Raw genomic sequence first — 27,911 nt, forward strand, 5'->3', positions numbered from 1 at the left:
CAAGGGCATTAGTAGGATTATATTACAGATTGAAGAGGCAAGCTGTGGTGTTACAGATAGTAGGAAGTTAAACTGAAAATACTTTACAATAAGACGTACACATAAAAAGACCTAAAAACACATAGGCAAACAATACACAAAACACAATGCGTAAAATGCATAAACAGAGAGCACATAAAACAGGTACATACACATAGTCACTTAAGGCACAAAAAGACAAATGGAGTACATGAAGTCACACGAGAGCTGGAGCACAAGGTTAGTGTAGGACTGTTGATTTTTCCGATAATAACCCTATGTGCTATATCTGACTTCGAATCTAAAATTTTCTGAAAAACACAAAAACCTTGTCTAAAACTTAAAGGTTTATTTAACTGGAACTTCAACACTGATGAAAACTTAACATCACAAACAAAAACTTAACATCCTGGGTGGAAAACTTCAAAGTGCTTTAAAGTAACAGCTATGCCGGCACGGTGAAGAACACTTTCCCTTAAAAGACAGAATCCATCTAGCCCTTTCGGCGTATATCTCCATTCCGCTGAATTCAGACATCCGCTCCTACGTGTTTTGGACTTAAACGGCCAGGCTGGAACTGGAATAGGACTGGATCAGGACCGGAACAGGACTGGAACAAGACGGGAACCGGAACAGGACTGGATCCGCAACAAGACGGGAACCGGAACAGGGCGGAAACCGGAATATCTCATCCCCTGGCTTCCGCCCCGGGCAGGTCTATTCTGGCTCGAACTAAAAGGAACTGCGGTGCCACTAAGGAAAGCACCTCCTTTTATTGCCGGCGGTTGCCGTTACTACAGGCGACTTATGCAAATATTTAACATCCTTCCACCTAAGGAAAAAAAAAAAAAAAAAAAAAAAAAAAAAAAAAAAAAAAAAGAAAAAAAAAAAGTGAACTTTCACATCAAAGTAAAACAATGCAAAAGAGCCTTAATATGCCAATCTGTCCGGCGGAGTTACAGTTCTACCAGATCGTGTTACAGGCCTGACAGATTTATCATCTATGTTGAGTTTAAGTTCAGACAAAGAATCTTGTTTTTCATTCTGCAGCTTCACGGGTACATCATTTTGCGCTACCTCTAAAGGATACAGAGTTCGAACTGCTCTAAGCAAAATTCCATTTCGGGTCTTTACTCTTGCAAGCCGATCCATTCCATCAGGTCCTGGAAGTAGTTCTATGACACGACCAAGTTGCCAAAAAAGTCTTTTGTCACTACTACCGATCAAAACAATATCATCTAATTTAATAGTAACTTTCCTTTCAGCTCTTTTATGCGAAACCTTGAGAATTCCCAAATATTCTTTACGAAATCTATTTTTAAATGCTTCTCGTACAGTTTGAATATACTGAAATCTTCTTTGTAAATTACTTGATTTAATACCGTATTTTATATCCCGCAAACTACTAGTTCTAATTTCTTTTAAAAAGTCGGCAGGAGTTAAAGCTTTAAATTCAGGATCGGAAGGAATTACTGTCAACGGTCGGTCATTAAGAATCGCTTCACAGTCACACAGTATCGTGTACATTTCTTCATAATTTAAACAAGCATGTTTAAGAACATTTTTAAGGACTTGCTTCATCATTCCGATCAGACGTTCCCACCAACCACCCCACCATGGAGCACTTGGGGGAATAAATTTCCATGTTATCCGCTCATTGGCTGCCTGCCGATTAATTTGTTCAAAATCTATTAATTTAAATGCATTTGAAGCTCCTACAAAATTAGTTCCATTATCACTGTACACAGTTGTGGGTTTACCTCTTCTTGACACGAACCGATGAAAAGCCTGAAGAAACACTTCTGTAGATAGAGAAGTCAGCAACTCCAAATGGACCGCTCTATAAACGGCGCATGTAAAAACACAAATCCATGCCTTTTCTTTGTTTCTCAACAATAAAGGACCACAAAGGTCTATACCCGTTACTTGAAATACTGCTGAATCATTTACTCGCTCTATTGGCGGTGGGGCTGATATGTGGTCAACAGGTGCAGCAGAATATCTCTTGCAAGTAATGCATTTACTCAAAACAGAACGCACCGTTCTTCTGCCAGATAACAACCAAAACCTTTCCCTTAAGGTATTCAGTATATATTGTACACCTGCATGTCCTTTCTTTTTATGTTCTTCCATAATTAAATTCCTAACTAATGGATGTTCTCCTGGTAATATTATAGGTGTTCTAAACTCTAACGTGTCATCTCTTCGAAACGCACCAGTTTTAATTCTTAGAATTTCCGCATCGTAAAATGGACTAAGAGTTCGTAAGCGTGCGTCTTCTATATCCTGAAACGATTCCGATTGAATCAAGCGAATAACAACCTTTTCTGCAAAATCAATTTCATCAACAGTGAGTTCACCTTTCCTTTTTTTCTTATTTCTGCAATTAAAGAAAAATCGTTGAATCCAACCAACAACTCTAACTGTTTTTCGATAGCTAGAAAATCGCTCACTCAAACTAAACCTTTCAGTAGACACTAGAGATGAAACCACTGCCTTTTTTTTCTCGCTGGCTATTTCCGCTTCATCAGTTATAAATTCGGCACTCGGCCAATTTTCTTGCGATTTTAAAAGCCAGCTCGGACCCTCCCACCATTTTGACCGGGAGAGTTGGCGAACTGAACACCCTCTACTTGGAAGATCTGCAGGGTTAAGGTGACGAGGTATATGCCTCCAATCCTCCACACGTGTCAAAAGCCTTATTTCCTGTACTCTATTTTCTACAAATGTGCCCCATTGTTCTTCCCTTTTTATCCATGCAAGGACAGTAGTTGAATCTGTCCAGAAAAATATACTTCTGGCCTCAAAGTCTTTTAGAGCGTCTGCAGCAAGACGAGATGCAATAGTTGCTGCTAACAATTCTAATCTTACAATGGTAGTTTCCTTTTTACCACAAGGGGAAACTCTAGACCTAGGCTGAAGCAACTGTACTTTAACTGATTCAGGTTCTTCTACACGAATAAAAACTACTGCCGCATACGCTGCTTGACTGGCGTCACAAAAAACATGGATTGAACACTGTTTTGGCTGATATCGTATCCACCTTGGAATTTTAATGTTTTTCAAAAGAAAAATGTCCTTTACCCATTTCAAAAATTTACTTTTAATTTCGGTGTTAACTTCTTCGTCCCATTTTACTTTTGTTTCCCATGTACGCTGTAATAACATCTTAGGTAATATAAGGACTGGACATGTTATACCGATGGGATCAAATACTTTATGGGCTATTGCCAAAATACTTCTTTTCGTAACTTTCTCGAAACAAAGATTTTGTAAATTAGCAACATTTATTTGAAGAGTATCGCCTTGTCTTTCCCATAACAAACCTAATACATTCGCAATAGATTCTGTTTCTAAACTACAGTCGGTATATTCCCAACCCCGCAATTCAAATTTTCGTTCTGCCATAACATCTGAAGATACTTTCATGAAGCGCTGTAATTCATCTTCACTTCCAACACTTGTTACACAGTTATCAACATAGAAACTATTCATTAATTTAACAATAATGTTGGAAGAATATTTTTCATCTGCATCATTTTTCTCCAAAATTGAATTTAAGTGATATTGAATAACAGCTCCAAGTAAAAGTGGACTACTAGTTACACCAAATACGACTCGACAATGACGAAAATGCTTCAAGCCATCTTCACCCTTTATCCAAAGAAATCGGAGGAAGTTTCTGTCACTAGAATTCAGGCCAATTTGTAGAAAGGCTTTACGAATATCAGAAATCACCCCTATTTTTTCTTGGCGAAATCTATTTAAGATTGTAGGAATAAATGAAATAAGGTTTAATCCCTTTTCAAGACAATCGTTGAGACTCGGAGAACCCTTTACTTTAGACGAAGCGTCAAATACTGGCCGTAACTTCGTAGTACTATGTTCCTTAACAACATGTCTATGTGGCAAATAATGATGGGGTAAATCTAATTCATTTACGGGTACTTCCTCTATTATGCCCTCTTTGAGCCATTCTTGGAATATATTTTCATACTCTTGGCGAAGATTATCTATTTCAAGTTGCCTAATCGTACCGTGCAACCTTTTAAGCGATAACTCAAAATTATCCGACAGGGGAGGGTGCCCTTCCAACCAAGGCAAAGACACTACAGAGCGGTCATCTTCTATTTTTACAGTATCAAGAAAATGTTGCCTGGTAGCCTCATACAATTCCAATTTAGTCTTTTGTTCGGATGGGTCCGTAATACCAAGCGAGTCGAGGGCCCATAAATCAGAAATACAAGCCTCTTTATTCAACATTGATGTAACTAAGAATGTTGAACCTTCACTATTCAACTCCCCGGTTTTTCCCATAACCGTCCATCCTAACTTTGTTTCAATAGCTACAAGACCGTTTGAAATTTGTTTACGATTCCCCGTTAATAATCGTCCTGCAACATCGGCTCCTATTAAAATTTCTATGGGTCCTTCTAAACGATCTGTTAAACTTATTCCACAGTCAGCAAGCTCTTTAAGCCATATTCCTTGTCCAATAGAAGGTATACTATTACAAATAACAGGCTGACTTAACGCATCAAAATTACAACTGTACGAGCCAGACATATTAGATAAATGAATTTTGTAAACTTTATGTTCACACAAACTGGTCGTTGTACCGCCAAATAATGCGTGGCTAAGGTATTCCTTTACCGTATACCTGTAACCCATATCTTGAGCTGCGCTTTGTAGAATATATGACCTTTGAGAACCAGTATCAATTATAGCTCGAGCCGAACGAGATTTTTTTTTTATCTCCTTTAATTATTACTCTTATTGTTTGCAGCAAAACCTTAGGAGACCTTGAAGAAATGTTGGCGAGTGTTTCAGCCTGATTTGGAGGCTGTTCCGTTGCCTTGTCTCACTCATTTGTGAATGGCCCTTACATAGAAAAATATGATGCCTTTTGCCGCATGTAAAACAAACTGTTTTTAATCTACACCTCCTGACAGAATGTCCAGATTTCAGACACAGATAACAAGAGCGTGTCCTTTGGACCAAAACTTCTCTTTCTGACAACGATAAGTTACGCGCCTGAAAACATTCCGCAGAACCATGATTTATACTGGAACAAAATATGCAGCCTTTTCTAGCTTCATTAGAAGAAGTAAACAGTTCAGCTGCCGTAGGTTTTAAGCGAGGTTCTCTTATCTTTAAACCCGAATTCCCTTTCTTATTACCGTGAGCCAATCGATCGAAAACATTGAAAGATTTAGCTGCTAAAGAAATTCTTTCCTCACTTTCAACTTCACCGCGCAAGAAACATAAAAGGCGCTCAAGGTCAGATTCCCTTTCTCTTAACTCGGCGTTTTCGCCGGTTAAACTTTCTGATCCTTTACGCGAAAACCTAAGTCTCTCCCAGGTTTTTAAGACTTCATTCGGCAATGCTGATTCTACCAATGGATATAATATCGCGCAATATTTGCCTCTATTTATTCCCAATATCTCCAAGGCTCTTAGATTAGATTCGAGTTCATCATATAGTTCCCGCAAAGAATGTGTACCTTGTTTTTGAATAACAAGGGTTAGCAAATCACGAATATAAATCTCCGTTAGTAATTCTTTGTTACCAAAACGCGTCTGCAATGCTTCGATTGCGCTCTTGTAACTATCGCCAGTTGGCGGAAAGCTTTTAACTATTTCCTCTGCAGGAGAATTCTCCATAGCCTGTGCTAAATAAGCGAATTTATCATTATTATCTAATGTAGGATCTTTATCAATCTTTTGGAATTGCCCCCAAAATCCTAGCCATTTCTTCACGTTGCCGTCAAAGATAGGCAATTTAATCTTCGGATAATGTAACATTTTATTCTGAACAAAGGACGGATCAATTAAAGTTACATTCGGGGTTCCAAAAGTGAGATCTTTTACTTTACTTTCCAGAAGTCTCCACCTATCAAAATATAATTCAGATTCATCTATTTCCTTAATAAGTAAAGTCTCGTCTGTAATTTCTTTAAACATTAATTCTCGTATTTTCATTTCAGTATCAAACAAAATTTTAGCTTTCTCGGAAATAACTTTTATTTTAATTAATTTTTCTTCCTGATTATATTTAGTTTCTTCATTGTCAAATTCATTACAAGCTTTACTGAATAGTCTTCTATATTGAGTTCTTGCTAATTTTAAAGCTTCCATAATTCAAAAATAAAAAAGTCGCTTACCTTGCAGATAATATCCTGTCGCTTGATGCCAAATGTTGATTTTTCCGATAATAACCCTATGTGCTATATCTGACTTCGAATCTCAAATTTTCTGAAAAACACAAAAACCTTGTCTAAAACTTACTTATAAGGTTTATTTAACTGGAACTTCAACACTGATGAAAACTTAACATCACAAACAAAAACTTAACATCCTGGGTGGAAAACTTCAAAGTGCTTTAAAGTAACAGCTATGCCGGCACGGTGAAGAACACTTTCCCTTAAAAGACAGAATCCATCTAGCCCTTTCGGCGTATATCTCCATTCCGCTGAATTCAGACATCCGCTTCTACGTGTTTTGGACTTAAACGGCCAGGCTGGAACTGGAATAGGACTGGATCAGGACCGGAACAGGACTGGAACAAGACGGGAACCGGAACAGGGCGGAAACCGGAATCTCTCATCCCCTGGCTTCCGCCCCGGGCAGGTCTATTCTGGCTCGAACTAAAAGGAACTGCGGTGCCACTAAGGAAAGCACCTCCTTTTATTGCCGGCGGTTGCCGTTACTACAGGCGACTTATGCAAATATTTAACAGGACAGTTCTGTTGTACATAAATACAGGTACATCTTGAATGATGAATGATGAGTTCGTGAATACTCATGTGTGCAGAAGAGTGCAGTTAGATTGCTAAGGCGTTGATTATTGTAGCGTCGCTAAGAACATAGATAAAAAACACTAATAAAAAAGCACGACGATGTTGTAGCACTAATTATTGGGCAGTGCCCCAGCAATTAGTGCACCGTGAGGCACACAAGCGTTCACTAACACTGCATAAGAAGATGCTTGTTCACATGCTGTTGGAAGGATTACATATATATCATTAAGGAGGCATAATACATCTCATTAAGGAGAAGTCATGTATTTGCGAATTGTTAGTATTGCCATTTTAGATTGGTGGGCACGAGAGCTTAAACACACAGTTGTGGTGAAGCACAGATATTGCAAAATCCATTGAACTAGTGCTTCGAATCTCCTCCCCGTTTTAAAGGCCCACCAGCGGCCGAGCGGTAATGTCGCTGCACACTTGGAGTTCGGTCCGAGGTTCGAATCCCGCGAACGAGCTGGCTGCATGGGCTTATTCGTGGTTTTTCAAATATGTAACGAGCCAGTATCTCTTAGAAAGTGCTCCATTATGGCATCTCTCCCCTTAGCAATATAGCCAATGAGGCTTTGCCGTTATCACATAAAACAAACCAAATCTCCCCGTTTTAGGAAGAATCGTGCAGCCGAAGAAAAGTAAAATCAGCGAAAATTACTGGTTAGATCTGGGAACAAACCCCGTGGAACAGGTGGCTTTTTTTTCCGGTTTTCTCCACGTTTTACATTAGCACGAGCCATGTTCCTTAGAAAGCCTTCCTCAAAAGCATACTTCCTTTATGTTAAGGGGTGTTGGAACCCAAAAATCTTCAAAAAACGGTGACTGCGGATTTTTGTATTTTCAAATTCTCTACACTTTTATTTTTCTAAAAATACCATTCTTTAATCTCTATGAAAATTATAACTGTAGAAAATCGAGTTTTAATTTGTCATCGAATGCTTTGATAAACGAGGATTTTTACATAAAAACGCGTTTTTCTCCAAACGTGATTTTTTTTATACTCGATTTACCTTTTCTCAGGAACTACTGCTCACAGGTATCTAAAATTTTTATGGCTTATTTCTTAGGTTTCCTAATGTTTAATAAAATGAGCTTTTTGTGATAAACTAAGAAAAAAAAATTTTAAAATGTTTTGTGTGAGAAATGTGCTAAATTTTACTATGCCTAACAAAATATTTTGTAAATTACTCTAAAATTCAAAATGTTTCAAAAGCTCATTTCAGTATAATAAGATTAGTATACTTTAATTACTCCAAAAATTTCAAGCCTGTATCTACAGCAGGTTTTGAGAAAAGGTACATTGAAAATGGCCAATTATTTAATATTGTCGGTATAAGGGTTGCTGATACCCTTTAATGAAATTGGCGTGCTCTAACATAAACGAAATAATTCGTGAACTGTGAAAATACTGCTTCAGTTTATAGGGGCGAAACCGCTTATGCCGGGTTTCGAGTCCCGGGCTGAAATGCGAATCTTCAGCGACTTTACCTCTCTGCCGCTAACATCATGAGTACTGTGATTTCTGGGACAATATAACTTTTATTACTACTCTAGAAAGTATATTTTATCTTCTTCAGACTCCATTCTGCTCTAATTCCATTTGAATTACTTTTTGCCCTCTTTCCTTGGTCTTCACATCATTCATATTTAAAAATATACGCTTTGCAAAACTCGTTTTTTTTTTATATACTAGCAGCTTCGCAGCCAGCCTTCGTCTGGCTTTTAAATGTACCGGAAAAATGTCTGAAGGAAACACCAAACATTAAATTTAAAAATTGCGTAAAATTTTACTCTGCAGGACAACTTCATTAAAAAAAGTTATTACGTATAACAAAATTACAATGAAATAAGCAATATCCCTTAATACAAATATTAATTATCCCAATAAATAAATTAACCAACTTCCCTCAAATGGTATAAAGGAGGTTAAGAACTTTGTTTCTTAAGAAAATCACTCAAAACTTTTTAATATCTTAAAAACAGTGAAATGAGCAGTAAATAACATAAAAGAATGCAAAAAATTCTGAAAAGCAAAGTATAATTAATGATATTTTATCTTACATTTTCAAGAGAAAAAAATTACAATCAAATAAGCTATATCCCTTAATACAAATATTAATTATCCTAATAAAAAAATTAAGCAACTTTCCGTTGAAGAAAAAAAATCACGCAAAACTTCTCAATATCTTACAAACAATGAAATAAGCAAAAAATAACATGAAAGCAACTCAAAAAACATAAAATTCCGCGCAGTACAGAACAACTTTATCAAAAAAAAAAAAAAAAAAAAAATCAATAAAAATGTATTATATAACAGGATGAAAGTTTAACGTGTCCAAAAATCAAAGAAAACTGTACATTTTTCAAAATAAACATTTTTTTAAAAAATCCCGTTGAAAAGGTGTTAAGCTCCCTTTGTTAAATAAATTCAAATTTAATCGATTTATTGAAACACGAAATTTATTTTAAAATCGTAAAATAACTAAATGCCTATGTTTTATGACGATGTCAAAATGGAGTGTGTAGAGTAAAATCTTGGGTTCCTATAGCCCATTATGTCTCAAAATGACGTGATTTCGTCACAAAACATAAAATAAAAAAATTCTAATTCGAATTTCTAAAAAATCGCTTCGAGGTGTACTGGCTCTTGTCTAGATGCACCTATGTACCAAATTTCGTAGCGTGGGTCTGTTAGCTTACGCGCAGCGCAAACGAAAGACACACACACCACTTTCTTTTATAATATGTAGAGATTTACGCATCATATTTTATATAAAGAAAGTTTTTTTTATGGGCAGCATGTGTACAGATACACACTGCATTTAATTTTTTCTTCCAAGGAGGAAAAAAAAAAAAAAAAAAAAGCGTCGTTGTTCTTTTCTGCTGACTGGGAATCTTTCGATGTTTTACTCGCATTTCATTCACATTTCGTCGCGCTTCTGCTAGACATTTCTTCTGCTTCTAGCAGCTTGTTTCTTGCTGCTTATTTTTATGCAGTGTTTATGTCCGCAGCCTGAAGATAAGCCAAAAAAAAAAAAAAAAAAAAAAAAAAAAAAAAAAAAAAAAAAAACGAAACATTGTCTATTATTTCAAGCTCCAATTCCAAAATATTTTAATTATTAAATAAGTCCACTTTGCTTTGTATAATTTATGCAAATTGCAAATATAAATATCTAGCTATTGTATAGTATATAGTTTCAAACTGGTGGCCTGCGGGTCGCATGCTGCCCCTGAAGGAAATTTATGTGGCCCGTACATTTCAGTCACGTATTTGTTTCAATACTCTCCTTAAAGATTTCGATAAAACATTAATTTATTGGGCAGTGGATATGTTTTGAGAAAAGAGAAAAGCACGAGAAAGCATTTCAGCAAAACCCGAGGTGGGCACTCGGCCAGAAGTGTGATGGTAGCTCTCTTGTCTAAACGTTCTTCCTTTTTAGTACTTTTATTTTTAAATTATACATATCTTATTTCTCCTACACACTTAATGCCCCCTTGCGGCGGTAAAGTCGCTGAAAGCTGGCAGTTCGATCGAGTACCACCATGCCACACAGACACTATACATTTATAAACATCCACGCCTTATCCGGGAATCGAAACTGTATTCTTCGGCGTGACAGTCAGTCACTAACCGCTATCCCGGTTGGGCGGATCCTGTAATATAATGACTTAATGCCCATCCATGAACTGTTTCTGTCTATGGCGTATTTCGATGTAGTGATTTTGCGGTTCAGCAAATCAAAGATTTGGTCATCGAACTTTTGGGAAAAATTGAAGATTTGGAGCATCGAAAACATTTGGATCACTAGTTCTTGCTCTCTGACCTGTAGATTATATAAAACTTCTATAAAACGTTTAAGATTTATATGATTTTAGTCTCAATTATTATTATGGTTAATCTTAGGATTCTGACGTTACCAAAAGTTATTTATTTACGTTATTAAAATATTCATCTAAAAAGAAGTCCAGATTTAAACATTCAAAGGAGAGAAACCTAAGATATTTTGAACCAGCCAATAAGAGTAAAATACGTCGAGTAAATCATTCCTCTCTCCTCTCAGTAACATTCACAATATCACCACAGTGGCGACATCACTTGGCAATTGATAGAACTATTTTAAAATATTCTAAGTAAAAAAAGGTAATAGATAATTTTGCATTTTTTTATTTTAAAGCATAAAGCTCAAAAACTATATTTTTACTTTTTCTTTAAAAAATGTAAGTTGAACAACAGGGAATACTAAAATAATAAATATGGAAGATATAAGTATGGAATATGTTTGAAGTATTAGTTACAAGATTTAAATGTAGATGACACCACTACACATTCCGTGGTCAAAAAGGAAAATCCCTGAAACTGCGTTATCATGAAGCTAAAAATGTAATTTCGATTTTAAATTTTTGTTTTATACCATTCAGAAATGTCCTAAACAAGCGTCAATGATTTGTTAATTTAATTAATTTTAAGGTTAAACTGCATTAAATTATCAATACCTGCAGTAAAAACTTTTAGTTCTTTTTTTGAACTTGTTTCGGAATTAGAAAAGAAAAAGCTTTATGATTCGAAATAATGGCTACTATTTTTTACTTCTTCCATATTTTTTATTAACTGAAGGAAATACTTCAGCGATAAAACTAATTTATCAGCTCCGCAAGAAAGTTTACCTGCTCCCAGTAAAAAGATAAACGCTCTCGTAGGACTTCATTTTTCGGAAATGTTATGCCAGTTATGATCATACGATGACGAGAAAGTTTATAACGGATCATGCTGGTCACTAGAATATGGAATTGGATGCTGCCTAAACTTGTGCTGCAGGCTTTCAGCAGGCTTGGTTTCGAAGTATAAATAAGATTTTCACAGTGGCGTAGCAAGCATAACTGGCACCCGGGGCAAAATACCTTTTTGGCGCCCCCCCCACAAAAAAAACACTGATAGAAATATAATTTGTAGAATATATTCGTAATAAAAATAATGCAAATAATAATAAAATGCTGAATCTGCCATAAAATACTCTAAAATATATTAAGAATAGTCACTACCTAACCACACTAGCATTGGATTCTGAAATGTATCTGTATCGGCGGAAAAATCAGACTTACGATGATGTAGAATTAGTTAAAAAAGTATTATTTATTTTACATATTTTTATAATTGTTTTTAAAAAAGTACAGTTTTTAAACAATTAAAATTTTATATTATAGATAAGTAGATATATTTTTAATAATAATACAATGTTATAATACATTAATATAATTAATTACTATGTATACATTTTTCTTGCCTTGGATGAAGCAAATTTATCAATTACTTCATCAAAGTCGATCCTTTCAAATTCTTCTCTTTCCACATTCAAAAATGCCAGATGACTTAGGGGATCTTGTCCCATCGTTGATTGTAAATATGTCAAAATTAATTTTAATTTGCTGAACGAACGTTCATAGCTAGCATTTGATAATGAAATAGTTAGGAATATTTGAAGTGCAACTCTTAGGTTTAGAAAAACATTTTCTCTATAGATCTGTAATGGAGTTTTAGAACATTTTGCAGTCACATTCACTGCTCAAAACAATTAGGGAATATTGTGGTTCGGTATGAAATAACCATAAAATCAACAATCTATTTCAGAAAAGGAAGTAGAAGAGATTATAAAGGAAAATTATAATGTTTACAAAATTGGGAATATGTAAATTTAGTGTGTGACGTCGAAAACTATGCGTTTTAGATAAGGAGTAAGGAGCGGCCTGCAGCATTCCTTTTGTTGTAGCAGATTAAAAACAATTGACACGCGTTGAATGCTTTGTAGCAATGAATATTTGATGTCTCAGTAAGATGACTTAGTTGAATCGGTAACCAGGAAGGCCATCAGTCGTTTAAAGGAGAGTGAAACGCAATCCTTTGTAGCGGAAGCGTTAGGAGTTTCCAAAAATGTAATTTTCAGACCATGGAATCGGTTTCTGGAAAATGGATATGTTTGAGAAATTCGGGACAAGGTCGTGTTATCGTTTTAAAATAAAAACCGGGAGCTTTACCTGCATTTCCTTTAAAAATATAAAAATATATCTCTATTTTAGAGAAATAAAGTGGTCAGAAGGAATGTTTTGTATACGGAGATATTTGGTTGATGTACTGCAAACATTTTATCAGGCAATACAAGGAAATAAATAATTAATTGTATTACAGTGATTATTAATTTTAAATACATTTTCCAGAAATCTATCAAAATAAAAATTGAAATTTTCCGAAAAATCTTGTTTGGAGACCATTTGGCGCCCCCTTGCGAGCGGCGCCCGGGGCATCATACATTCCCTTGCACCGCCCCCTCGCTACGCCACTGGATTTTCACCGTCGATTTATTGTTGATTTTTCATACAGGTTGAGCACATCTATGTTGTTGTTATTATTGCTGTTATTCTGACTTATCTCACTTCTCTGGCAGTAATATCAGAACAAGCTGACAAAATTCATCGTGGCAAAGAGCGCAAGTCATAGTGTCACTTGTATTGTGTTAAAGGCTATTCCTTTGGCAATAGCCTTTAACACAATACAAGTGACACTATGACTTTGCTCAGTTCTGCCTCCGATTGGGCAGGAACGGGTCTGAGAGCCTTCTACCAGCAACCTCTCTAAAAGACATATTTAAAGTGTCCCATGTCACACAGACACTATACATTTACAAACATCCATGCCTTCGAAACAGCAGTCAGCGTCGCAAATCACAATTCCGGTTGGGCAATGCACGTGTATAAAAAGTAATCTATGCCACTGTATGATGAAACAATTTTAGATTATTTGATGTCTTCTTTAACAAATTGTATCGGTTGCGTTAGATGGAAAAAGTTTTATTACGAATCTACAAAATTGCTTCATAATTTTGCAATACTATGTTCGTAATTTTGCGAGAGTTTTATTTTCCTGTTTTATCTGTCGTAAAACGAGAGAAAGAGCTTTTTAACCTCCTTGAAAAGCAGATTAAGCTCACTTAAAGCCTTTTCAAATTCTTTTCTGGCGATTAAACGCAAATTATTTCCACTTTAATCGTAGCACTTTTGGTAAGAGATGCTTTCAGCTATAAGTACATTGACGAGCCAAAACATTATGACCATCCCCACGTTTTTCAATGAACTTCTCTGGATGACGCAGGTGCTTGAATTTGAATGGTATATCTCGCTTACTTGCGAGTAATGGGCTCTAAGCGAATTTGACAGAGGGCATATTGTGATTGTCGAAGATTCGGAACGAGTATCTCCGAATCTGCACGACTTGGTAGGTTGTTTACGATGAGCCATTGTTAGTGCGTATGCATAGTTGATAAATGAAGGCGAAACCAGCAGTAGACGTCAATGTGTTGGATAAAAAAAAAGGTCTTCTAAGACTTTCTCGCTTTCGACGCCAGGCAGTGGCTCAGCTTACACTTTAATACCACATAATTTCAAGTACATGTGTGTCGGAAGACACAGTTCAGCGGATATTACTGGACGGCGCAACAGACGTCCCACTCGTCTGTTGATTAAGCGTCATTGCCAACTACGCTTACAATAGGACCGGGAATAACAAGATTAGACAATGGATAAGTGGAAGACAGCTGCCTGTCACGATTTCTCATTTATCATGTCGATGCTCTAGTCAGGATATGCCGTCTTCCAGGCGTGCATTCGCTGCCCCCTTCCCTGTACAGCAGGTCATACACAGGCGGGTGGTAGTAGCGAGTATTATGCTTTGGGGGACGTTCTTAGGGACGGCTCTGAGACCCTTAATTGATAGAACAGACCATGAAAAATGAGGGCTCTCTGAACATAATTGCTGATCAGTTGCAGCCTTACCTGTTTGGAGCTTATGTGCGATTAAATTGAATATATTTGCTTTAATTAGGGTTGTAAGTACTGTTTTACTTCTCTTTTAGTATTTTGCTAAGTGATTTTATGATATTTATTGTCCTCATCAACTTTTTAAGGCAGATTGCATGACTGAATTCGCCGGCAGTGCTTTACTTCGCTAATGCATTCTCATTAGAATGGATGAATTTAAGCCTTGACTTTACCTTTTCTATATTTTCGGCTTCGGGTAAGCGCTGTGATTGCATCCTAATTGACTTAATTACCGAAAATGGCCTTGGACATAAAACTGTACTATCTGATAAAAATCCTATGTAATATGCCAGTATTGAAAGAAACAATCAATCTGATAAGAAAAAGCTGCGACTTGTTTCTAAAATGAGGCGTAAAAGGTTACCAGCGAGAATATTCCGTTTGGAATCGGTTGTACCATTATTGGCGACTTTATCGCTTGCGCCGGCATAACGGAAAAGTACCGAAAAGGTTTATAAGACTTGTTTGATACAACAATAGCTTTTGCTAATGTAAACAATTATATTATTTTGAACATTACTTCATCAGATCCTCTCACTCATTTTAATATCACTAGGAGAAGATATAATAACTAATTGAAATGAAAAGGCAATAATCTTGAAAAGTAATAAGTAAATGTCATTAGTTTAACTTTCTAACTATTGAGTTTGATGTATATGAATTTATCTATGAATCATTTCAGAATTATCATGTTTAAATTAGTATATATTTCGACAATTTTGAAAGTATGCCTGACAAGTTTTCTTAGAAGGGGAAATAAATAAATAAAAATAACCCGTCGAATTAGGTTTTCTCCCGCAATAGAAGGGAGGGGAAGCTGTTTTTTAATTGTGCATTCTATTATCTGTTAATAAAATAAGTTAATTTTTTAAATATGATAGGCGCTGCCACAAATATAAGGCAATATTGCTTAATTTTCATATTATAAAATAAAAATGCATCAAACATTTAGGTTTTATGGCTTACATATAAAAAAGTCGTTTTGTTTCAGTTGAAATAAAAATGTTTAGACATGTACGAATTTTACTATTTAATTAAGTCTGAAAAAAACATGCCTTACATTTTTTAAAAATAAATACTGTTTTTTTAATTTTCTTATTTGCATTAAAAGAAATAAACATTTGATGTACATATTATATATTGGCATATACGTATATTTGTCAGTAAATACATATTTAGCATAAAATAAATACATGTATATAGCATATAAAGTCAACTGAATATCTGGAATTTTCAAAAATCCGGACTAGGTATAGTTTTTAATTTAAAACAGAGTAGAAAATAAAATTACCTTTTAGGACATTAACAGCATCTTCGGGAACTTCTTGCAGTTATAAAAATCTGATAATTTTGAACTATCATGTAATGCCTCCTGAAAAAAAAAAGTATTTTATTGTGCTACAATTTAAAAGAAAGACAAGGGGCAGATAAATTTGACAATTTGCTGTGGCACAAGTATTAGGAATATGGAACCTATGCAGAATGGACAAGGTTTTTTTTTTTAGTCCAAAGGGACAATTCTCCCAGAAGGACTGTTAATTTCGTTTTGGCATTTTGCATATATTTTGCATTTTGCATATTCCCGATATGTTTCATTTCAAATTGCTGCCACCAAACATTATATTTAAAGAAATTAAATAATGAAGAATCTGCATGAATGTATGTATGTTTCTCGTATTGCAATAAAACAACGGTACCTAGAGCCAACAAAATTTGAATAAGGTAATCTTCCATAGAATATGGGCATGTGGAAGCCCTAATTGGAATTTGAAATTGGTTTTATTATTTGCTTTATTATTTAATATTTTCTAATACTTCAACGAATTTTTGATTAACAAAGTAAACGATTTCAAAGCGAGCAATGGCAAGACTGTACGAGTAAAAAAAAAAAAAAAAAAAAAAATCTCCAGCTCGCGAGAGTATTGGAAATTCTAAAGATATGTTCATTTTAAAATTATTTTGCGATATTGCTGTTGAATGTTTTTATGGTTTAACTGCGAAGAACATGATATTTTATAAATAAAGGTAACACACAAAATGTTAAAAAAACGCCCCTTTGGACGTAATTTAAAATCTGAAGCTTTCAGTCTTTTTTAAAGAATGCAAGATTTTTTTAAAATCGTAAACGGAAAGCCGTCTTAGCAGCTTTATTGGCCTCCCGGACTTCTGAATGTTCAAGAGGCCTTAGCTACACCTACACTCTCGAGAATAACAACATATTTGCAAAAATATAAGTTTTAGAATGTTGATATGACCCAGGTAGTGCTAGTATTTATATTTTGGAAAAATTCAGCTTTGCAACAGTAAGTGAATTTTATTGTCACAAACTATAAGCAGAATTTATAAAAAATGAAAGTTAAAAATCTATTAAAAACTACTAGAAGCTGAAAACGATATGACTTTAATAGGAAATTCAGTAAAGTATACGGTTTTTATTTCTTCCAATACTACCAAATAATTTACACACTTGTGTTATTAAAAAAAATCAAAACTTTAGTATGCATTTTTTTTTCCACCGCTGTTCTTCCTATTTAAAATAGGAATGCATGCAAAACTAAATTTAAATAATTAAATTCGATAGCTTTGTGTAAATTGTTCAAAAATAAAAATAATGTTAAGAATTATTTACAAAAAGTACCATCCATACGTACAGCTTTCATTGTGTTAGCATTACGTAATAAATAAAACTACGTTACAGCATTACACTCTTAAAGCAAATTTACAGACACCTAAAAAAAAAGAGCAAACTAAAACTACTTTTTATTACATACTTAAATTTTGACACATAAACTAACTATAATTTATAATAATTAAGATATTTATATTAAGAAATAATTGTATATATATTTTAAAAGCGAACTTACTTTTGGCAAAGGAGCTGTATCCATTGTTACGACTGTCCTCGCTTGAAATGGCGCTTAGCCAAAGAACGTTCTTTGGCTTAGCAAACTTGTTTGGTCAGTCTGGGTGGACAATGACAAGACAGGAGGTCGTCCTGCTCCTTCAATTCACTCCCTTCCCCAAGGTTATTATTGCAAGTGGGAAACATGTTCTGCTACCAAGACAGTAAATTTGCGTTGTTTGACACGAAACGGAGCGAAAACTGCTGTCACCATGGAGGTAGGAAGTAAGATGGAGTTGCCCTAAACAAGTTTCTCCGTACCCTGCTCTGAAGCACCGGCGATCCCTACGTGGTGACCAAAACATTGGGTCATTTACCATTGAGTTCTATGGGATTTGACGCGTTCGGGTGTAAATATTTTGTAATTACGTCGCAAATATACATATAAATGTATATATTTTCTTTTTCTACAACACTTCAGAGTCCTAAGTATGTGAAAACAACATATTTTTAAACAACATTTCATTCTGAACGGAATTAAATGCTATACTTTTCACAGGACAGTTTTCTCAGAATGGTTTAATTTGAATGAAATATTTTCACAAGTTTTCGTTAATTACATTAAAAAAAATTAAGGTAATTCGATTTTAAACGGTTAAGGTACAAAAATTAAGATCAAAGTTTATTGTATTATTAATATTAAAATTATGCATTATTTATAGAGCTTCTTCTTAAAATACTTTCTTAAATATGACATTATTTTTTGGCTTCTTTTAAATCGAAAAATGTAAGTCATTTTATAATTAATGCTCTATTCGGTTCATTTTAAATTAGAGAATTATTAGGAATTAGCGAAAATTAAATAGGTATTAAATAGTATTTGACTTTCTCTGAACATTTCTGAAAGGGAATAAAATAAGTGTTTTTTTTAAGTATTATTTAAAACTTGTAACTGAGTTATTATAAAATGTAAAGGGAATAATTCTTTTAATTATACTTATCAGATTTTTTTTTTTTTTTTTTTTTTTTTTTTTACCCTTTATTTCAACAATACATATTCCAAAACTCTTTATTACGTTCTTAAGTGCGCATCTCATAGCATTTGCTTTACAATACCTTTTAACAGATTGCTTTCCAATACGAACAATTCTTGCTTAAATAGTTTTATAACGTATTTGTCAACAGGATTTCAATTTATGTTTACAATTCAATATTAAGGTTATTATATATTTAGATAACATTTATAATCATTATAAATTAGATACATTTAATCATTAAATTTCTTCACAGTACTTTCACAGTTGTTTATAAGTGAATAAATTCTTCATTTCAAATACATTTATAAATAATTAAATGAATATTTAAGTATTTTGTCAAAGGCAGATACATGCTTTTTGCAAGCACATGCATAAATACCCATACATATTTCCTATTTATCATTTCCGGCATGTGCAAATCTTTAATTTCTGTGCATTCACTATATTTTTCGTGTAAAGTAATTTACACTAATTTAGCATACACCCGAAAGTTTTACATAAAAAATACATATGAATATAATTTGAATGAAAATTATAAGTATTATTTTTAATACCCACTCAGAGGTCAGTTTTTCTTCAAAATTCCTCCACGATGGCATCTCTCTCTTTAGGCAGATAGCCCTTGCATGTGTTACTCTATTTAATAAAAACTTAATCTGACCTATGTGCCTTATTACAAATATTTTAACATACATAATTTTATATTTACATTTAGTCATCAAGTTTCAAACTTTTCAAATCTTCTAGAAAATAAATTTTGGCAGATCTCTTTTAGCAATTTTCTTAAAATCTATATTTTTGTAGTGCAACTGCTTAGAATTTTATAAAACAAATTCATAATCAAAATCGCTGTTGTTAGTTATCGAAAAATAACCAAGATGTGATTTTTGCGTAAATGTCAGTAAACTATACAAATTGCTATTATCCATCACACTATGAATGTTTCTTTCATGCGAGAGTGTCCCTTTTTCGATTTCTATGGAACTGTCGTGTGTCGAAATACTATCAGAATCTTGTCAAACGAGCTTCTGAATGTAAACAAAGAACACCCCGTCTGGTGACCCAAGCTTCAAAGCAGTGCTTCACTTCTAGCGCGGAATGGCCCCTCCTCCCTTTCCTACCTCCATGGCTGTCACCCTCCAAATCCCACCCTGCGAGATTTATAGTGTAAGAATTTAGAAATGTTGAAAATATGTGCCCAACTACAAAGTCTTCCAAAGCTAAGAAAGAAAATTTAAATATTATTAGCCTTGAAGGAATTAAAATTTATCCTTTAATGCACGAATAAAGTGCTATTCAAATTCTTTAAAAAATGTCTCAAAATTATTTTCTACAAATAAGAAACCACTCTTTACTAAGTGTAGTATTTTATTAGCAATTTATAAAAATACGTTAGACTTGTGCTGCTCTTGATCTGAACACAATGTAAATTAAGCCAGCCTGGCTAAAATAATGTGGCTAAATGCCTGTAAAGAGTCTCTTGTTGGTTTAAGTCTTGGGGAACTTACATACGACAGTATAAACTTCTCCGGCTTTGTCCAGGTTTCGATAGAGAATACTCACCGGGATAGATTCAAATGTCTCTTACCTTTTCTTACTCTACGGCAATTTTTTTAAGACGAACAGTATTTTAAAAGTGCCCCCATGTCCCATATATGACATTTATGCCTTCCCTACAGCAATCCACGTAATGATATTTATACCTTTCCTAGTAGGTGTCAATACGATGGCCAATTTTTATTATATGTGGTTATAGCATATATATATATAAGAAAATCTGCTGATATCTGAGTCACTACTATAGCTATCGTCACCAAAGTTTTTACAATTCTTTTCTGGGTCCTGAAAAAGGTCTACGTCTACTTTAAAAAAAAATCTGATGTGTACACCACATGACTTCCTTGTACGGAATATTAAATTATACGCATTTTTCTTGACTTTTATTTAAGCTTATTAGATTGAATTAAACCTACTTCGCGGACAGCGCATAAACCACAATAGAATAAATGCATTCTTTAAAATTCACTTTGTTTACCATAGCGACACTCTGGCGCTAGGTTTACTTAACAGAATTATATTTCATTCATATTATAACTCAGAATGCACATAATGTATATCATTTAAAGAATTATCTAATCGTTGCCACATGTTCTATTCAAATACTATAATAAAGCTAGACTTATGTATAAAAGAAATTAAGCAAACAAAACAAAAAAGAAACAGCTTTTCACAGACGATTGAGTATTTCTCATTTAATTAATTCGGTTCTCACTTTGCGAGAAGGCAAAAATACATAAAAATTCAGAATATCTATATTAAAAATTACGAAGTAAATCTTGAACACTTATTTCCTCGAAGAAACTCCAGAAAGGATTAAGCATGATTTAATTCGCAATAATAAATGAAGGCGTTATCTTTGTTGTTGCGAAGCTTAGTCTCTCTAGATTGGCAACAAATCCACTAGTCTCCCGTTTCAAATGTAAACATCAATGGCCGCCATTAAAAAAGGCTTAGAGGCAATTAAACAACTTTAAAAAATAACAATGGTTATTTTTCAGTTTATAAAATATATATATTGCCATTTGTGCAGCATATTGGTTATTTGTATTAAATATACACACCTAAAAATATTAGATTAAAAATTGGTTACCATTTTTATTATCAAAATTTAAATTATCATACTTTAATTCTAAAATTTAGTGCGAAATTTGGGCCTGTTTAGTAGAGATCAGTTTCCTTATTATTTCACTTAGTTTTAATCGCAAATGAGGATCTACTTTTAATTTTATTTTATATTTATTTTTCAAAATTTTGTTCACGCAAATAGATTGTGTAAAAAAAGTAATAAAATTTAATAGCTTTATTTGAAATGCCTTTAAGTTATTTTTTCGTTTGAGCCAAATATTAACAAGTGTTATTTATGAAATCTTCAGTTAGGAAATATATATATCAAGTGTTCTTTTTTGTCACGAGATTTTTTAATTTATACTTAAAAGTCCTTTGTTTCTTTGTGTACCACCTATTTTGCTCTTGCGTACCACCAGTTGAGAGTAGAGAAACGTGTTTCAGAAAGTAAATTTTTTTTTTTTTTGCATTTTTGTAAATGCGATGTTTTGTTTGGAAGAATTATTGGTAACTTCTATTCTTTCAAAATTCAATACAATTTTAAGTTGTTTGAACAATCTTTATTACATTATCGTGCAAACGGTAAATGCGCTGTTCTTACGACACTTGCAATTAACACATTGCATTTCATAAGTATATTCTTACAGAAAATTTAAAATTATATACTATTTAAGCTATAAAATTTAGATTTCTTATAAAAAATAAGTTATATAATTTAAAGCCAGCAACTGTAAATAGTAAAAATGATTATATAAAGCACTATAAAATAAAGCTTAAATATTTTGTAGATATAAAATAATTTAATAAAATAACTTTTCATTGTAAATGTTATTCAACACCATAGACAAAATATTTGTGCGTGATAGACATTTAAAGGTAAGAGATCACTAAGGAAACAAATTTGATAAGCAATGGTCTTTAAAAATAAAATCAATACCTGGAGGACAAAAACAGTAAAATGCCGTGCAATATGAGGTCAGTTTACTGTCCATTTTCTCCGGGTTTTTATGCGTTTTTACTTAAACCTTTTATTTGAGACACCTTTTCACACTTTCCAGATTGCAGTGAGAAGCATTTCTTTTTCTTCGATTTCAATAATAAGTAAACTTACACCACAAAACTTATTCTTACCTTGGACATTTGACCTTAGATCTCTTACCTTTAAATGTCTAAGTTCAAAGTCTCTAAGGTCCAACGTCAGACGTCTAAAGAAGTCTAAGGTCAGAAGTCTAAGGTCCAACGTCAGACGTCTAAGGTCCAACATCAGACATCTAAGGTAAGAAGTGTGAGAGTGTGTGTGAGAGTGTGTGAGAGTGTTTGAGGGTGTGAGGGTGTGTGTGTGAGGGTGTGTGTGTAAGGGTATGTGTGTGAGGGTGTGTGTGTGTGAGAGTGTGTGAGTGAGGGTGTGTGTGTGAGAGTGTGTGAGTGTGTGAGGGTGTGAGTGTGAGTGTGTGAGGGTGTGTGTGAGAGTGTGAGTGTGTGTGAGAGTGAGAGTGTATGAGTGTGTGAGAGGGTGTGTATGTGAGGGTGTTTTGTGAGGGTGTGTGTGTGAGGGTGTGTGTGAGGGTGTGAGTGGGAGGGTGTCTGTGGGAGGGTGTGTGAGTGTGTGTGTGGGTGATGGAATGTGGTGAGGGGGTGTGTGTGTGAGGGTGTGTCTGTGAGGGTGTTGTGTGAGAGTGTTTGAGAGTGTGTGAGAGTGTGTGTGTGTGAGGGTGTGTAAGATTGAGAGTGTGAGGGTGTGTGGGTGAGGGAGTGTGTGTGAGAGTTTGAGTAAGGGTGTGCATGTGTGAGGGTGGGTGTGTGTGAGTGTGTGTGAGGGTGTGTGTGTGTGTGAGGATGTGTGTGTGAGAGTGTGTGTGTGAGGGTGTGAGAGAGAGTGTGAGAGAGTGTGAGAGGGTGTGTGCGGGTGTGTGTGTGTGGGTGTGTCTGTGAGAGTGTTTGAGAGTGTGTGAGTGTGTGTGAGAGTGTGTTAGTGTGTGTGTGAGGGTGTGTGTGAGTGGATGTGAGAGTGTGTGTGAGAGTGTGTGTGTGAGGGTGTGTGAGTGTGTTTGAGAGAGTGTGAGAGTGTGTGTTAGTGTGTGAGTGTATGTGAGAGTGTGTGTGGGTAAGGGAGTGTGTGTGAGGGTGTGTGTGTGAGAGAGTGTGTGTGAGTGTATGTATTTGTGTGAGTGTGTGTGAGAGTGAGCATGTGAGATTGTGTGTGAGGGTGAGTGTGAGTGTGAGGGTGAGTGTGTGAGTGTGTGTGAGTGTGAGTGTTGGATTGTGTGAGGGTGGGTCTGTGGGTGAGGTTGTGTGTGTGTGTGTGAGTGTGTGAGAGTGTGTGGGTGAGGGAGTGTGTGAGAGTTTGTGAGTGTGTGTGAGGGTGTGAGTGTGTGTGTGTCTGTGAGTGTGTGTGAAGGTGAGTGTGTGTGAGAGTGTGTGTGAGGGTGTGAGTGTGTGTGTGTCTGTGAGTGTGTGTGAGGGTGTGCGTGTGTGCATGTGTGTGAGTGTGTGAGGGTGTGTTTGAGAGAGTGTGAGAGTGTGTGTGTGTGTGAGGGTGTGAGAGGGTGTGTGAAAGTGAAAGTGTGTGGATGTGCGTTTGTGAGAGAGTGCGAGTGTGTGTGAGGATGTGTGAGGGTGTGTGTGAGGGTGTGTGTGAGAGTGTGTGTGAGGGTGTGTCTGTGAGGATGTGTGAGAATGTTTGAGAGTGTGTGAGAATGTGTGAGTGTGTGTGGGAGTGTGAGTGTGTGTGGGAGTGTGAGTGTGTGTGGGAGTGTGAGTGTGTGTGAGAGTGTATGTGGGAGTGTGAGAGAGTGTGAGTATGTGTGAGTGTGTGGGTGAAGGTGTGTCTGTGAGGGTGTGTGTGTGGGTGAGGGAGTGTCTGTGAGGGTGTGTGGGTGTGTGCGAGGGTGTGTGAGAGTGTGTGTGTGAGGGTGTGTGAGTGAGGGTGTGAGGGTGTGTGTGTGAGAGTGTGTCGGTGAGGGATTGTGTGAGGGTGTGTGTGTGTGAGAGAGTGTGTGAGGGTGTCTGAGAGGGTGTGTGTAAGAGTGAGAGTGTGTGTGAGAGTGTGTGTGGGAGTGTATGTGAGAGTGTGTGAGGGTGTGTGGGTGTGGGTGAGGGTGTGTGTGTGAGGGTGTGTGTGAGGGTGTGTGAGGGTGTGTGTGTGAGGGTGTTGTGTGAGGGTGTCTGTGAGGGTGTGAGAGAGTGTGTGAGAGTGTGAGAGTTTGAGTGAGGGTGTGTGTGTGAGTGTGTGTGTGTCTGTGAGTGTGGGAGTGTGTGAGGGTGTGTGTGAGAGTGTGTGAGTGTGTGTGAGCGTGTGTGAGGGTGTGTGGGAGTGTGTGAGGGTGTGTGTGAGAGTGTGTGAGGGTGTGTGTGAGTGTGTGTGAGGGTGGGTGGGTGAGTTTGTGAGAGTGTGTGAGTGTGTGTAAGAGTGTGTGAGGGTGTGTGAGGGTGTGTGAAGGTGTGTAAGGATGTGTGTGTGAGGATGTGAGAGAGTGTGTGAGTTTCTGAGTGTGTGAGGGTGTGTGAGAGTGTCGGAGAGTTTGAGTGAGGGTGTGTGGGTGAGGGTATGTGTGAGGGTGTGTGAGAGTGTGTGTGATAAAGTGTGAGACTGTGTGTGTGAGTATGTGTTTGTGTGTGGGTGTGTGTGTGTGGGGGTGTGAGTGGGTGGGTGTGAGGGTGTTGTGTGAGGGTGCGTGTGAGTGTGTGTGAGAGTGTGTGTGAGTGCGTGTGTGTGAGGGTGTGTGTGTGAGGGTGTGTGTGTGAGTGTGTGTGAGAGTTTGTGAGTGTGTGAGTGTGTGAGTGTGTGTGGGTGAGGGAGTGTGTGTGCGGGTGTGTGTGTGAGGGTGTCTGAGAGTTTGTGAGTGTGAGTGAGTGTGTGTGAGAGTGTGTGATTTCGAGTGAGGGTGTGTGTGAGAGTGTTTGAGAGTGTGTGAGTGTGTGTGAGAGTTTGTGTGAGGGTGTGAGGGTGTGTGTGAGATTGTGTGTGTGTGAGGGTGTGTGTGTGAGAATGTGTGAGAGTTTGAGTGAGGGTGTGTGTGTGGGTGTGTGAGAATGTGAGAGAGTGTGAGAGTGTGTGAGTATGTGTGAGTATGTGTGAGTGTGTGTGTGAGAGTGTGTGAGGGTGTGTGTGGGAGTGTGTGGGAGTGTGTGTGAGTGTGAGTGTGTGTGAGGGTGTGAGTGTGTGATGGTGATGTTTGAGTGTGTGAGGGTGTGTGTGTGAGAATGTGTGAGAGTGTGTGAGAGTTTGAGTGAGGGTGTGTGTGTGGGTGTGTGAGAATGAGAAAGTGAGAATGTGAGAGAGTGTGAGAGTGTGTGAGGGTGTGTGTGGGAGTGTGTGGGAGTGTGTGTTTGTGAGTGTGTGAGTGTGATTGAGTGCGTGTGAGTGTGTGTGAGTGTGTGTGAGGATGTGTGTGTGAGGATGAGTGTGTGAGTATGTGTGTGTGAGGGTGAGGGTGTGAGTGTGTGAGGGTGTGTGTGTGTGAGTGTGAGTGTGTGTGAGGGTGTGAGTGTGTGTGAGAGTGTGTGAGAGTGTGTGTGAGTTTGTGTGTGAGGATGTGTGAATGTGTGTGAGTGTGCGTGAATGTGTGTGAGAGTGTGTGTGTGAGGGTGTGTGTGTGATAGTGTTTGAGAGTGTGTAAGTGTGTTAATGTGTGTGAGGGTGTGTGTGAGAGTGTGTGAGTGTGTGCTAGAGTGTGTGAGTGTGTGAGAGAGTGTGAGAGGGTGTGTGTGTGAGAGGGTGTGTGAGTGTGTGGGCGTGTGAGGGTGTGTGAGTGTTTTTGAGAGTATGTGAGTGTGTGTGAGGGTGTGTGAGAGTGTGTGTGTGAGGGTGTGTGAGAGTGTGTGTGTGAGGGTGTGTGAGAGTTTGAGTGAGGGTGTGTGTGTGAGGGTGTGTGTCTGTGTGTGAGAGTACGTGAGTGTGTTTGAGTGTATGTGTGTGTGAGAGAGAGTGTTTGAGAGTGTGTGAGATTGAGTGAGGGTGTGTGTGTGAGAGTGTGTGTGTGAGAGAGTGTCTGTGAGGGTGTGTGGGTGAGGGAGTGTGTGTGAGGGTGTGTGAGAGTTTGAGTGAGGATGTGTGTGTGAGGATGTGTGTGTGAGTGTTTGAGTAAGGTTGTGTGTGTGAGTGTGTGGATGTGTGTCTGTGAGAGTGTGCGAGTGTGTGTGAGGATGTGTGAGGGTGTGTGAGTGTGGGTGAGGGTGTGTGAGAATGCGTGAGTGTGTGTGAGAGTGTGTGTGGGAGTGTGTGAGGGTGTGTGGGTGAGGGTGTGTCTGTGGGTGAGGGAGTGTCTGTGAGGGTGTGTGTGTGTGGGTGTCTGAGAGTGTGTAAGTGTGTGAGTGTGTGTGAGGGTGTGTGGGTGAGGATATTGTGTGAGGGTGTGTGTGAGGGTGTGCGTGTTTGAGGATGTGAGAGTGGGATTGTATGAGTGTGTGTGAAAGGTGTGTGAGGATGTGTGTGTGAGGGTGTGTGAGAGTTTGAGTGAGTGTGTCTGTGAGAGTGTGAGAGTGTATGTGAGAGTGTGAGGGTGTGTGTGAGGGTGACTGTGAGAGTGTTGCATGAGGGTGTGTGTGTGAGGGTGTTGTGTGAGAGTGTTTGAGAGTGTGTGTGTGAGGGTGTGTGAGGGTGTGTAAGAGTGAGAGTGTGCGAGTGTGTGTGAGGATGTGTGAGGGTGTGTGTGAGAGTGTGCGAGTGTGTGTGAGGATGTGTGTGTGGGTGAGGGAGTGTCTGTGAGGGTGTGTGTGTGAGGGTGTTGGGGGTGAGAGTGTGAGTATGTGTGAGTATGTGTGAGTGAGTAAGTGTGTGTGTGTGAGGGTGAGGGTGTGTGTGAGAGAGTGTGAGTGTGTGTGAGTTTGTGTGTGAGGATGTGTGTGTGAGGCGTGTGAGAGTGTGTGAGTGTGTGTGAGTGTGCGTGAGTGTGTGTGAGGGTGTGTGATGGTGTGTGAGGGTGTGTGTGTGAGAGAGAGTTTGAGAGTGTGAGTGTGTGTGAGAGTGTGAGTGTGAGTGAGGGTGTGTGTGTGTGAGGGTGTGTGAGTGTGTGTGAGAGAGTGTGTGAGTGTGTGTGTGAGTATGTGTGTGTGTGAGGGTGTGAGAGAGTGAGTGTGAGTGTGTGAAAGTGTGTGTGTGTGAGGGTGAAGTGAGAGTGTGTGTGTGAGGGTGTGTGAGAGTTTGAGTGAGGGTGTGTGTGTGAGAGTGTGTGTGTGAGGGAGTGTCTGTGAGGGTGTGTGGGTGAGGGAGTGTGTGTGAGGGTGTGTGAGAGTTTGAGTGAGGATGTGTGTGTGAGGGTGTGCGTGAGTGTGTGTGAGGGTGTGTGTGTGTGAGTGTGTGTGAGGGTGTGAGAGTGAGGGTGTATGAGTGTGTGTGAGGGTGTGAGGGTGTGTGGGTGAGGGTGTGTCTGTGAGGGTGTGTGTGTGATTGTGTGAGAGTGTGTGAGAGTGTGTGGGTGAGGGAGTGTGTGTGTGGGTGTGTCTGTGAGGGTGTGTGTGTGAGGGTGTGTGTGTGAGAGTGTGTGAGTGTGTGTGTGAGAGTGTGTGGGTGAGGGAGTGTGTGAGAGTATGTGAGTGTGTGTGAGAGTTTGAGTGAGGATGTGTGTGTGAGGGTGTGCGTGAGTGTGTGTGAGGGTGTGTGTGTGTGTGAGTGTGTGTGAGTGTGTGAGGGTGTGTGTGAGAGTGTGTTTGAGAGTATGTGAGTGTGTGTGAGGGTGTGTGTGTGTGTGTGTGTGAGGGTGTGTGTGTGAGTGTGTGTCT

The 27,911-nt window shown here is 37.4% G+C and overlaps 2 protein-coding genes across 8 annotated transcripts in view; one reads left to right on the plus strand and one right to left on the minus strand.

Moving 5' to 3' along the window:
- The window catches only part of LOC146996616 (inositol polyphosphate-5-phosphatase A-like), a 206,280-nt gene extending 188,605 nt beyond the window's left edge, over nucleotides 1-17,675 (minus strand). Inside the window, exons 1-2 of the mRNA XM_085821288.1 lie at nucleotides 17,552-17,675; nucleotides 15,979-16,059 (exon numbers count right to left, since the gene is read on the minus strand). The gene's annotated coding sequence lies outside the window, so the exon portion shown is untranslated. The remainder of the gene's footprint in view (nucleotides 1-15,978; nucleotides 16,060-17,551) is intronic.
- LOC118203199 (transcription factor unc-3-like) overlaps nucleotides 1-27,911 on the plus strand; it is an 87,762-nt gene that overhangs the window by 27,918 nt on the left and 31,933 nt on the right. The gene's annotated exons all lie outside the window — the stretch shown is intronic.

The sequence above is a fragment of the Stegodyphus dumicola genome, chromosome 7 (genome assembly GCF_044657685.1).
Source record: "Stegodyphus dumicola isolate Sdum_Otavi_A_Nest chromosome 7, ASM4465768v1".
NCBI classification, from domain to species: domain Eukaryota; kingdom Metazoa; phylum Arthropoda; class Arachnida; order Araneae; family Eresidae; genus Stegodyphus; species Stegodyphus dumicola.